This window comes from Micropterus salmoides, unplaced genomic scaffold (genome assembly GCF_014851395.1).
Source record: "Micropterus salmoides isolate LMB-PRFRI ecotype aquatic unplaced genomic scaffold, ASM1485139v1 Ms_hic_scaffold_12, whole genome shotgun sequence".
In the NCBI taxonomy this organism is placed as follows: Eukaryota; Metazoa; Chordata; class Actinopteri; order Centrarchiformes; family Centrarchidae; genus Micropterus; species Micropterus salmoides.
In genome coordinates, this window is record NW_024040263.1 from 32858572 (window position 1) to 32872167 (window position 13596).

Sequence of the window (13596 nt, forward strand, 5' to 3'; positions counted from 1 at the left end):
TTTTCCATGTGAAGAGTGGTTATGTGGTAAATAGTTGTTTATTTATCGTCATGGAGCAGATTTGGCTGTTGACATGAATTAGTGAGTAAATATGAATCCCTCTCTGCACTCTAAAAGCTCTTCTGCTGATTAGTGAGAGAGTGGGGGAGAAATATGGCTGAGAGGGGGGATTGGGGTGGAGAGACAGCAATTTGTCTATCAAACACTTTCCTCCCTCAAATCTGATTAGCTCATTGTCACATTGAAGAGTTGGACCTCTCCATTCTCTGGTGTGTGTGGATGTGGATAGTGTGTTTTCCTATGCAAGCGTTTTGCCTCTATGTGTTTGTATTCGATCACCATGAAAACATTAGTTGCTTTATCTCTTTCACTCTGATTGGGTATCTTTATCTGCTGTGTCTTTCTCTCGCTGTCAGCCACACCCTGTTTCTCTTGTTGGTCTATACAGCATTACACTTTTTTTTATGTCCATATAGCCACTTTCTACTGTGGAGATATGATTAATCATTTCAAAGTTTAGAGGTGGACACAATCTCCATCTACTCAATCAACTCATATGTATTTAACCTTGACGTAGGCTGCTGTGCTTCTACACTCAAACATGATAGAAATTCATAAAAAAATTAAATATTCATCCATATTCATTAGTGACCTCAAGACGAGAAAACCGGACACTGACCATTTTTGAATTTGCAAATATTTTTTTCAGCCTCCTTTCCTCCTTTTTGTTATTGGCATTTCATTGTCCTCTTGATATATTTTTTATATCAGATGAAGAGACAAAATATTAAAGAGTTAAAACAAATAAGATCAATGAGGAAAAATAAATATTTGATACCTTTATTAGAGGTTTTGCAAACAAGTATTTGTTCAAAATATGTCCATAATACAATACTGTAATACAGCAATTTGCACCGTTTCCTATCAGAATGCTCTCTGTGTGCATTAATGCTACTCTTGATAATACTGTGATTGAGGAAATAATGTCTTAACACTCAATGTGATTAAATAAAACCACTGAATCAACCTGTTTGTATGATTTACTGTAATTGTTAGTGCGTAGAGTATCAATTGTGTAAATTCGATTGGTGGTTGTTAAAGTTGGCAGTGGACCTAATAATGACATAAGAAATCAACCATGTGTACAAAGCATTTGAAAGACTTTTAACTCAGAGACTGCAGTTCGCATCACGTCTCATGCCAGTAGTCTACATTGGTTGCTCATATGGCTCACCAGTGTCACCATTTATTCTATCATGTAGGTAAAAAGACTTGTGATAAAGCCTAAGATGTTACAATTATTTATGTATTTTATCTTATATATAGCACCTTTGTATGTTGCCAAACCTGTGCTAATAACATCACCCTATAGAAAGAGGTAAAATCATTTCACAATAAACAAGGCAGGCCAGAAAAACAAAGATGGATATACCAATAATTTTGGAATAAGGAGCAGTTGTAGCTCCACCATAGCCTCATCTTACTGTGTCTGAGACGTACCGCACTGACCATAGTCGACGCCAAAAGTGTGTTTTTATAAGGCTCCCACTTTTGGTTCAAATGAAATGTTGCTGTGTGAATCCAGGAAAGTAACAATTTGCTCCATCATTCAAATCACACAGACAATCTTACAGGAAGGTGGTTAATGCGGTTTCAGGGCTGATGAGTGCATCCGGGCCTGGCCAGCTACTGTTTCTGATGTGATACATGTCTTTCTGCCCCTAGTTTTGGAAGCACAGAAGGAAATGACACAACTTGGCAGCATCCCAGTGCCATTCAACTGCTAGACCACTCAACAAGTTGGTAGGTTCCACTTAAACCCTCTCACTGTCTCTCCATCTGTGTCTTTTGTGTTTCTCTTTGGATCACTGCTCAGCATTGTCTATCTGCCTCTTAGTTATTCCCTATTCAATACATATTCGCTATCTACCCTGTTCATTTTTTTTTAAATTGTTCTTTCTGCTTCTCTCTCTAAATATCCATTTAAACAGTGAGAAGATTAGCACCAATTTGCTTTGATTAGGCTATTGTTCTCGCAGTTGGAGAAAAAAAAAAGACAAAAACCCGCTCTGCAATTTGAACACGTGCAGGGAACAAGTGATTGTGATCAATAAAAAACGAGCAGGAAAAAATTAACAAGTAAAGGAATGAATTGCCAATTTCTGTTCTTGTCAAGTGTTTTTGGAAGGCAGCTCTTGAGGAAAAGCTGTTTCAGCTGAAGGACTCTGACAGCAGTGTGTATGTGTGTGTGTGTGTGTGTGTGTGTGTGTCAGAGGGGATGGTGGTGGTGGGGGTGTTGCTCAGCATTCAATGATTATCAGGCATTTTTCTTTGACTTTGAAAATGGTAAATGTGGGAATACAAATGATTTATTTTAAAATTTTTATGATATATGATACTGTATGTTTTGTTTCTGCCAAAAAATCACTCAAGTGATAAGGTCAGTATGGTTTCAGGTGTTGTTAACCTACATTTCTAGCTGAAATCTTGTTGCCAAGTGCTCCACCTGCTACACTAGTAATGTTAAAATGTAATATGATTTGTATAAATTCTGACAGATTGTGTGCAGAGGCTATTTGCAGTACACTCTTTTGAGCTGAATAAAGCTCCATGTAAAATAGTTAGATTACTATAGCAGTACCTTACCAGTGGTGGGAAAAGAAAGAGGGAGGGATTTTGGAGCCTGTCTGGTCTTGGACCAATTCTGCCCCCATCTCTCATTGACCTGTTACCGGCTGTGGATCAGGAGATAGAGTAGGTTGCTCGTTAATTGGAAGATTGGTGGTTCAATCCCCCATCGGTGTATGAATGTATGTGAATGTTCGTTTGAGCTTGAGCAGCAATGTAGTGCAAAAACTAAAAAGGCGCTATGCAAATACGTAGCATTTACCTGTTGGCTGCTAGTGTCAAAAGTGATGATGAAAAAGAGTGAAGAGGATTCATGGGTTTAAGCATTCATTTATTTGTTCATTTTACAACATAAGTTTGTGTAACGAAAGAGCCTTATAGCCCTTTGGCCATGCACAAACCATGCCAATTTGTGATGTTTTCAGTCAGGATGCTTTCTATTGCTCCTCTGTAAAAGATGACGAGAACTAGGCATCTGGCCGATAATGGTAGTGTCGTCTGCAAACGGTCTGCGGTCAGAATGTCAGTAATGACATCAACTAAAGCTAGGTTTATGCCTGATGGTCCTCAGTGTGAGGGTCCGCATGCCAAAAATAACTATATTGCGTCTTAAACGTCGAGCCACAAGTCATGGCGCCTGTGAATTTTCTGAACTAGGCAAAAGATGAGCATTTAATTTTTATGATGCATGGTGTGTAACCATGTTGGATAATGATGTTCTTCCAGTAACACTCGTTGACTACTTGCTTATTCACAGAATATTTATTTGTATGCCCCCTGGAATTTGGGAGAATACTGCAATGAACAAAGTGCAGATTGTGTAGCTTCCACAACATCTGTGGAGGCCCGTGCCATGGTGTCTCACAAAAGTATAAACAAAGCTTAAGTAGTTGGCACAAGTTCTTAGTAGACTGCCAGGGATGTTATCAGACAGACATGTTAGACAGGAGAAAATGCATGAAAAAGTCTGAAAATGTGTCAATTTTGAACATTCTGTTGATTCATTTGAAAAAATACAATATCCTGGAAAACATTAAATATTTCTAAAAGTATCAAAGATGTGAATAAGAAAAGTAATAGGTCACATAGCTTCATTCACATTAGATCTACAAGTCCTAATTTAAAAGTTTGCTCTGACTTTCATAGGCGAGGGCACTACTGCACTGTGGGAAATTTCCCATAGAGGTTAGCGAGTTAGCTAGCATTAGCTTGCTGTTTGAACTTAAAATGGTGTATTAATTAGTAAAAAATATAGGTGTGAGAGGAAGTTCAAGAGAATTGTTTAAGATTTTAAAGCTGCTCTCCATTCTAGCCATGTCACCCAGAGTGACAAGCAAAAAATGTAAAAATGCTAAAAATAAATTTGTACCAATAATCCACAATGGCAGAAGAATTTCATATACGGAAATGGGCGTGGCCTATATCAGTCAAATCAGTATCATCCAAGGAACACACTGTGAACATACTGTTTTGCTACTTTTCATGAATTATTAGCCAAAATGTAATAACCGACCACATGGTGGCACTAAGTGTGTACGAGGTACAATAACTTTAGCATTTACACTATTTTAGATTTTGATGAATTTATGTACACTCCAATAGAGGCCATTCAAAACATTATTACAGTAAAATATTAATATCTCAATAACTGTAACATATATCAAAAACTTAAAAAGTTATAGCTGCCATGACAACATTTTTTTTTATATTTGAAAAGGAATATTGTGTAAAATGTGTGAGTAGAAGCAATCCAATAAATGTAATGAAAAACAACGATACCATCAGCTTGTCCAATCCGGAATCAATCCTTTCTAGCGCACCAATCACAGAGCACTACTGGAGGACCTGCCTTTGCACCACTAATGTAGCCAGCTGTTGGTCCTAACCCTTACACACACATGCACACACTGTACTGTAACTGAAAGGGACGGAGAAAGATATATGTCAAATTAAAATCAAAACAAATGTGACCCAAGGTCATAAAAATCCTTGATTAGTTTTGCACAGGCAATATCATGACCAGTATTCTGTGGGCATCATTTGGTGAGTTGTCAGATGGGATGCTATTTTTTATGCCCACCACCTGCAACTCTGGAGGAGCTGACAGTGTTTATTTATACACACTATGCATACATCCATAACCATTAGTACTGATACTGAGAAGACGTTCAGAATCTTAGCTGATGATTGTAACAAAGTACAATTAATTCATGAAGACTTTTACTCACTAAAATATGCAGACAAGTTCATTAACACAGTTCTGTGTGGTTTAAGGATAATAGTAGCACACACACACACACACACACACACACACACACACACACACACACACACAGCAAGATAAACATTGCTATAATAGGCTAAATATGGAATTGCTGCAATATAGGGAAATTTACAATATTCTGTTTAATTTATGTCAGCACAGTGAATATCAGTTTACAGCCACATACATAGAGATGACATTTCAGGGATAGAGTTATTTAAATAGTACTATATGACAATTTTCTTGGACTTAACTTACATAAACATAAAAAAGGTGAACAAATCCCACCATAGAAGCTCTGCTGCCTCTCTTGTCTGCCTGCTTTAAGTGAATGGCTTTTACATTCTGTAATCACATTCACTGAAACGTCAATAGATGGGGATTCTTCATTTCAAGTCAAGAATTATTAAAGCCAGAAATCCACACATATTTACGTTTAAAAAAAAAAAATTAATAAAACGTTCAGGGATTCTTGCTCAAGGGAGCTTTGTGTTTGTGAAATTCTGTAAATGAAAAGAAATGCAAACTCAGTCTAAAGATTTCCCATGGAGGATGACTATTAGTCCTTCGTTCCCCCTTTATCCTCTTTTGACAGCTGTCATGAAATACTACCAGTAGGATATTCAGAGAGTTGCCTAAAAAAATTTAATTCCATATCCAGTAGCACAAGTCCCAAAATCCAATTTGTTAAAAGTCAGTTAATGTTTCTCTAAAGGTATTTTGTATCACAGATTAGCTAGGTATTCCACCTGGGTCTCTGGGGATTCTGCCACATATGCAAATGATCCATTTTAGCCTGGAAGGGATACGCTTTATGGTAATAATAGAAAGTGCACACACACACACACACACACACACACACACACACACACACACACACACACACACACACACACACACACACACACACACACACACACACACACACACACACACACACTGATTTGTATTACAAAAATGTAATGGGAATTTAAAATGATGATGAGTAGATGAAATTATTCAAGTTTATTTTTGGCCTGAAACCCAAGAAAATATAGAACAGCCATGAAGCTTCCCTTTTTTTTCACTCTTTCATTCTCTTTACTGTTGCTCTTTAATAACTGATTATGTCTCAATAAGAAAGAAATCAGTTTGTCTTTTAATATTCACACCGGCCAAAAGGTGCAAACATTCTGATTTTAATAGGGTCAATCAGTCAAGCTAGTGACAAGCAACACTGTCACCAGGTCAAATAACAGCTGAACCATGTCATCCAATCACATGTCCAAGTTTCAGTCTACCCACACCTGTCAGAGGTGGACAATTTCAGTACTAGTGATCTGTGTGCATGTGTATTCAGCGCAGCATTGCACCCATATTGGACAATTCCATACCTCACTATTTCCATCCAATGGCATAATTTAGTGTCAGTGCAGGGTGATGCCCCTCATGGATTGAGGCCGACACTAGGGGTGTGGAGTTTGGGGGACTCTGCAGGAAGCCAGAGTTCATGGCCTTTCAATTACCTTTATTTTCTTACAGAAACAACAACCTTTCCTCAAAACTTAACCATTCAATTGCCTTACTTACCGTAACATAGTGTTGCTCGGACGTTCTTTAACCGTAGTTAATGTGGCGGCAGTCTTTCCACAACCTCAATTATATTTGCAATGGGCAGATATTGCAAGAAAAAAAAAAAGCAAAGGCATTTTTGCTCATTCAAGACAGTCTGGCCAGTTCCCTTTTCTTCTTTTCTTTTAATTTAGTGTTGTTGAAAAAATATATAAATAAATAAATAATTGTTTGTGTTTTTGCCAAGCTAATCATCACTGCTGTCAGGTAATTCTACCTACAAGTTTAAGCCTACAGGAGGGTGATTACATTGTGTTGTGATCAGTACAGGAAAACAAGCTGTTTGGAGTGGATGGAAGAATTTCTTTGACAGCCGTATTATACACCACAGCTGGTCTGCATCTTTTTGTTATATTTTCTTGAAATTCTCTTTATCCCGACAGCTACCAATAAATTAAATCCTCTAACACAAAATGTATGTGTATGTATGTAGTGTCTATATTCCCCAACAGGCTTTCATATATTTGCCTCATAATGTTGCCATCAACTTTGAAACAAGTTTATAGAAGACACCAAATTATGCTCAATACAACAAAATATTCATTATATAAGAATTCCTCAGTCAACACATTTAATGGGTCTCAATAAAACCTGCCTTAGCTACACATTCCTGTCTGTTGTCCAACAGTGTTTTAGTATGGATAAGTTTGAGACATCCTGTTTATATTTATCAGGCAGTTGAATGCCATTATCATCTATAGATCGAGTAAAATGTAGGTGCCCACCATGTCTACAAATGTGACTTTTTTTTTTAAATTCACAAAATGATTTAGGGCCAGATTTACTAAACGTTTGCATGAGTAAAAACGTTTGCTAACTTGATATCACCAGCAAATTAACACGTAAGCTGATCTACTAACGGTGTACTAATTTGCGTGTGCATTCTAAAATGTAATTGTAGTAGCTGTTATGGGTGATTAACTAATGATTATTGTGTCGATGACAACAGGAGCAAATACAACAGAGGTGGCAGTGTTTAAATGAGGGTTTTGCGTGTTTTAATGGTTTCTGCCATGGAGAGTCTGGAGGGAAAGCAGCCACAGCGTAAAAACCTTGGTTTGTTTCATTCAGTGCGTCCCGAGTATGTGGAAATCAAATCGTACCTGCCCATCCTGCTAAGATTGCACTAAGTACTTGGGACAGCACACCTGAAAAACTGCTTTGGGAAACCCCAGCAGAAACAGATACAGTATGCTGGAATGATCCAGATGCAAGGAAATGCCAGCAGATCATGCTTCATCGAGCCAGAGGGAACAATCACCGACCGACCGCACCGTGCCTGGTTGCTCTGCCATCTCCTGTCCTTGTCCCTGTACACCACAACGCCCCATTCCCTCTCCGGGTTGGTGATCGTTCCCTCTGGCTGGATGAATTTTACACGTGATCCATGCACTTCTGCAGCTGGGGGCTCTCCACAGCGCCACGCAACTTTCTAAATTCTTCCATCTCACGGAGAAAAGAAGTCAGGTCGAAATGAAATTTGCTCTATTGGCATGAATGTTAATACAACAGTATTGCCAAAGCTTCAAGAAAAATACAAAAAAACATTTTAATTCATATAGTTCATCAAATAAATAAAATACAATATTTTTATTTCTAAATATTGGATATAGAATAATCTTATCTAATATTGTTAATTTCTAATAATGTTTAATTTTTATTTCACAATGGATAAGTGTACAGCCTAAGCCATCCCTGCAACTTCCATTTCACTCCTCTTTTGCCTCTGTAAGCTGCCCATCTTCTTCACCATCATAGATGTTCATACATAAAAGCTGTGTTAGCAGGATCTAGAGAAACATGCATGCCACAAATGTATCTCCTGACACATTGAGACAAGCTGACATAGAGAGGCACACATGCACACAATGTACAATTGGTCCTTTGTGTTGTGGCCAGATGAAAGCTGCTACCTGAACAGGAAGGAGGAGGAGGGGAAGAGCGAAGAGGGGACAAAATAGTAAGAAATTTTATATTTAAAAAAAAAACTGAAAACTATCCAAAGTGTCTGGGGCATAAAACATTCAAGACATTAAAAAGAGAGGGGCAGAGAGAGCGAGAGGAAAAGACAAAGATGAAAAGAATAGCGAGAAAGGAGAGATGGAAGATAGGGCGACAAAGAAGAGAATGAGGGATTGAGAAGAGGCTGGGCACTTGGAATCAATGGACTCATTGTTAAGAAGAGTTGACCTTCTTTCCATCCCCGCCTACACTAGACCTTCACCCCTCCCTCAATCCCTCAACTGCTCAGGGTATCTGTTTATGTTTGAGGTACTGTATCCACCAGCCACTTTGGATTTCAGCATACAGCGCTAAACAGATGCTTGTGGGAGGACTGTCCGTAGGCATACTGGGTCCAGTGAAACACAGAACACAATGGTCATCTTCATTCTGCCATTGTTATTGTAGATGGTCTTGAGGGTTAAAGATTTTTCCCAAATATTCTCCATATTTGCAAAAAAAATGCTATTTTCTACTTGCATGAGAGAAGCATCTCCAATCAGGTTTCTGCTTCCTCGATCGATTTGTTTATGTTATTGTGTGACTTTGGTATTTTAAAGGGTTATTTGGGATCCGAATTAATGTGTGTACTAACCGATCAAGACAGCGGTAGACCAGCAACTCCTGCGTTCTGTGAGGTAAAATTGCTCTTTTTTTCAAAGGAGTCTGGTGGCTGTCTGACGGCAAGGTACAGCTGTAAAAATATTCTAAATATAGTGTACACATAAACTGTTTTTTAGATTGATAAACTAAGTTTTTCTGCTTCCCCAAACTGGGGACGTGAAGACCGCCAGGGCTGCAAGGTCATACACTTTTATTTTCCCTAAATAAATTAAAAATAAATAGGAAATAAGAGCCAGAGCCGTTGATTGGGTTCATACATGGACGACATATTGAAAATATTTTATACTTGATATTCTGTATTTTAGATTAGTATTTTCTATCCCCCAAAGAATGCGTGGTTACCCCCATGGCCTCAATACTTGACTCAAACTGTTATCTCATAGTCTTGGAGAATTTACATTTTCTATTAGGGGAGACCGGGTATGGTTGTAACACTTTTTGCTTCAGCAGCTATAACTCACTGAATTCTTTAGCTAGAGTTCTCAAATTTTTATACAAAGGACCTACATTTGTTCGCTACAAATGGCACACAAGAATATCACAGACCTCGTGAGTTGATGTCAAATGCAATGTGTTCCCTTGTTACAACCTACCCCAAGTAGGTTGTAACACATGCCGGGGTAAGTTGTAACAATCACACAAAAGAATCAAAAATAGATGCCACACTATACGATAAGCTTCCAAAACAGGTAGTGATATCAAAGAACAATGTTTCTATCTCGCTGTAACAGACTTTGTCTGATGACTCATGTGCATGAACAGATCGAGTGACGATACACACGCCAACATGTGAACAACATGTGAATGGGGAGTACTGGTCACAGTGCTGACAAATGAATGATGGTAAACCGGGAGTGCAGGCTTGGTGGGCCCAGACTGCAAAGGGCACTCTGTAAAATATTAAAACCAAGAATGTACCTAGTTTTATGTATCGTGGATGGTTGTAACACTTTTTAAAGAAGTGTTACACCCCACCCCTGTCAGCCAATGTTTAGCTAGCTGTATTTCCATAGTGGTTTGAAATTAGAAAGGAAAAAATGCATCACATGTTGCCTGAGAAACTATATTTCAACTCTCCCCATGTTACAACCATGCCCGTCTCCCCTACTCAACACTGTTATAGTGTCTGTAAATACACTTCTCGTGCAAATGAATGAATCAAAATGTGGGGGAAAACATTTCTCCCTCTCTAACCATCTGTGTTGGTTTGTCCTTGAACTGGACCCTGTACCCCCAACCTCTTCCTGGGGAGTTGCTTCTGGCTGGCCCTGTTCTCACCCTGACCCCCCACTCACAAATACATTGTGTTATTTCTGTAGAAAAAAAGAGGGATTGTGAAATCACTCCTACCTTGCCAAGGCACCCGCTCCTCCTCACACTTACTCTCACAGTCGAGTCTTTTTAACACTTTCTCTTCACACCTCTCCATTCCTCACTATATCTATGTTTTGTTCATTCACTTCAAATCTTTGTGTGAGTGTGTTTTCCTCTCACAAACAACTTCATCCCAGCAACTGTCTTTCTTTTTCTCATCCCCCTCTCTTTTTTAATCTGAGAGGGGAGAGGGAGATTAGGTGGGAGAAAGGGAAAGGTAGGAAATGGAGAGAGAGAGAGAGAGAGAGAGAGAGATTATCCCAGCAGATTTGCACTTTGGAAACTCATTGAACGCAGGTCAGATAACATGGACAGAGAGACAGAGGTAAATGAAAAGACAGATAGGATAGAGAGAGTTACATGAACCGGACGGAATGAGAGAAAGAATGAGGAAGAGGAATGGACAGCAGAGCAAAAGAGGGAGGATGAACTGGAGAGGGAGAGGTAAGGGAGTGACAGGAATGTCTAAATGTCATAACTTTGCTTTTGCATATTCTGTCTTCGGTCGTGTTTACCGCATTTGATTGGAAAGTCTGCTCAAGCTGCTCTGGACCTGGCTATCTTTTGACAGGCCATGTGGTGATTATACGTGGTTAATTCAGCTTGTGATGAGCACATGTCATAAATGGCGTTTCATATTGATAGAGTAGCACATTAATTTTTTACTTGGATAATTTATAGGAGATTTGTTGATTCACAGAAACTGCATTTAGAGCCTGTGGCCTGCAGGTCTTCCTCTGACCAGCTCACTGTGGCTGTTTCTTATTTGAATATCTCAAACTAATCCGCCAACAAAATTATTTTGTCATGAAGAACTATACATTTGTTTCTGTATATGTATATGATGTATGAGCTTAGTATCATCGTGAGCACTTTGAGGTGCTCTATGGCTCCTGATGAGAAGTTTGCACCAGTGTATGGACGTGTGTGTGAATGAGTGAATGTGATTAGTATTGCAAATGCATGGTCCATTCACAGTGTCAGTAGCATGACAGATAGGTGGACACTTAGCATCTTTATAACCAATTTTGTAGATTTGACTTGACAGTATTAGCTCTACATGACAGAACAATACAGTCTTAACTAATTTAAAGAAGCTGACTAAAAATGAGGAAGAGATGGCTTCTGAAAACAGTTATGTGACAAAAATACGCCACTGTCTTTGAAGGATGTCAGTTGCATTTGCATAACTTAAGGACGCAGTTTGTGCATGTTAAGCGTTAGAATGCAGAATGAGTGGCAAGGAGTGGGTGACCCCTTACAAATGGTTCCAAATTGGAAAAGAAATTGTGGAAATTTGACAATATGTGTATGATAGCATAACGTAAACAACATCATCATACCGTTTAAAATTTAAGAGTTTTAATAGTTTTTCACTGCTTCATTTCTGATGATGTACACTGAAGATTTCCATTTACGCCACACTTAATTAATAATCTATTCAGCAAGGCAAGGGCTTTGGATTTATCAGCAGAGACTGGATCTCAAAACCTGTGTATGGCTAGATAACACTATAGGGGTAAGTGGGAATAAATGCCTTTTTTGGGTGAACCAAATGACCGATTAGAAATAAATGCATACGTGTAAAAAATAAAGTTTTTTTTATACAGCTTTTCTGTAGAGGCCCTAATGAAGAATGTGAGGTATATTCTGGAAGACCTTAGCTCCATCAGCATATGGGGAATAAATACTCAGGACTACATTCAAAAACAGCTACAGAGCGGAATCACTACCTGTGTTCGGGTAGAGTGGCCATGCAGCCATCTTGCCAAGGTCAAAGTATTCAAAAAAAAACTATGACACATTCCCGCAGTGAAGGGAGAGGTCAGGAAATGGTCAGGCTAATCAGAAGCCCCTACAGTATGTACTACGTGACAGTCTGGAGCACGTTCCAGGATACCACCATTGACATCACCAATGACATCAATGGATTCACTGAGTCTGTGGTGGAAACAACAAAAACAACTGTACCTAAAACTACATTTTAAAGGTCCAGTGTGTGAGGATTTATTGACAGAAATGCTATATAAGATCCATAACTATGTTTTCAGTGGTGTGTAAAGACCTTACATAATGAACCGTTATGTTTTTATTACCTTAGAATGAACCATTTATATCTACATAACGGCGGTCACGCCCTTCTATGGAGGTTGGAGTATTGTGTCATCATGTTTCTACCATAGCTGACAACGAACAAACAGCGCTACACAGCGCGTTTCGTCATCTCGGCGTTCTTCTTCTGCTTGTATAATTCTGGCAGTGTAGACGCCCGTCACTACATTAAATGCGTCCGTAGAAGAAGAAGAGGAAATAATAATAACAATAATATGCAGTCTCTGAGTAGTCCTCTGGTTTATTAGAAGTAAGAAGAGAAGTGACATTTGGACAAATGAATGCGCACACGTGCTATTTAGCACGAGAGCCGACAGCCTGTGGATCTTTATACCATGAAGCCAGACAGAGTACGAGTCGGTACAGATACAGACAGATGACGGCAAAAAATCACGGCCATATGCAGTGTGGATTTTCCCAGATGGAAGGCTTTATGTGTTTTCAAAGCGGAGCTGAAGTTGTCTGTTTTCTGCTCGACAGGTAATTAACTTAAGTTTGTCAGACTTTAGCGATGCAAATGAAAGCTGTTGTTGGATCGCTTTAGCTGGCCATAATCACCGACAGACCTGGCGTGTTTCTCCTATCCGCTTCTGTAAAATATTTAATTGGATTAATTTCATGTAGCCTTGTTATTCTCCAGCGCTGTCTGGTTACCTTAGCGAGACAATCAGCTGATCAGTAATTGGAAATAAAAGGTAACGTTAGCTTACAGCATGGAAGCGATCAGCCAGCTAAACTTTTACTGCTCTGGTAGAAAAAACATGTAGTTGGATTAATTTCATGTAGTGACTCTCTCTCTCTCTCTCCAGCGCTCTGTTTTGGCCTTGTCAGTTATGTACAGAAAATCAGCTGATCACTAATTGGCAATAAAATGTAGCTACCAGCGTCAAAGCTCAGATCAGCCATCTTAACTTCTGTTGAATACTGCCCTGGTGGAAAACAGATTTATTTTACTGCCAATAGTGACACATAACAAGACCGTG

The 13596-nt window shown here is 38.9% G+C and overlaps 1 protein-coding gene across 5 annotated transcripts in view; it reads left to right on the plus strand.

Annotated features, from left to right (window-relative positions):
- tenm3 (teneurin transmembrane protein 3) overlaps positions 1-13596 on the plus strand; it is an 824111-nt gene that overhangs the window by 542901 nt on the left and 267614 nt on the right. For all 5 annotated transcript variants that reach the window (XM_038714618.1, XM_038714620.1, XM_038714619.1 and 2 more), the window contains one exon: positions 1726-1803. The gene's annotated coding sequence lies outside the window, so the exon portion shown is untranslated. The remainder of the gene's footprint in view (positions 1-1725; positions 1804-13596) is intronic.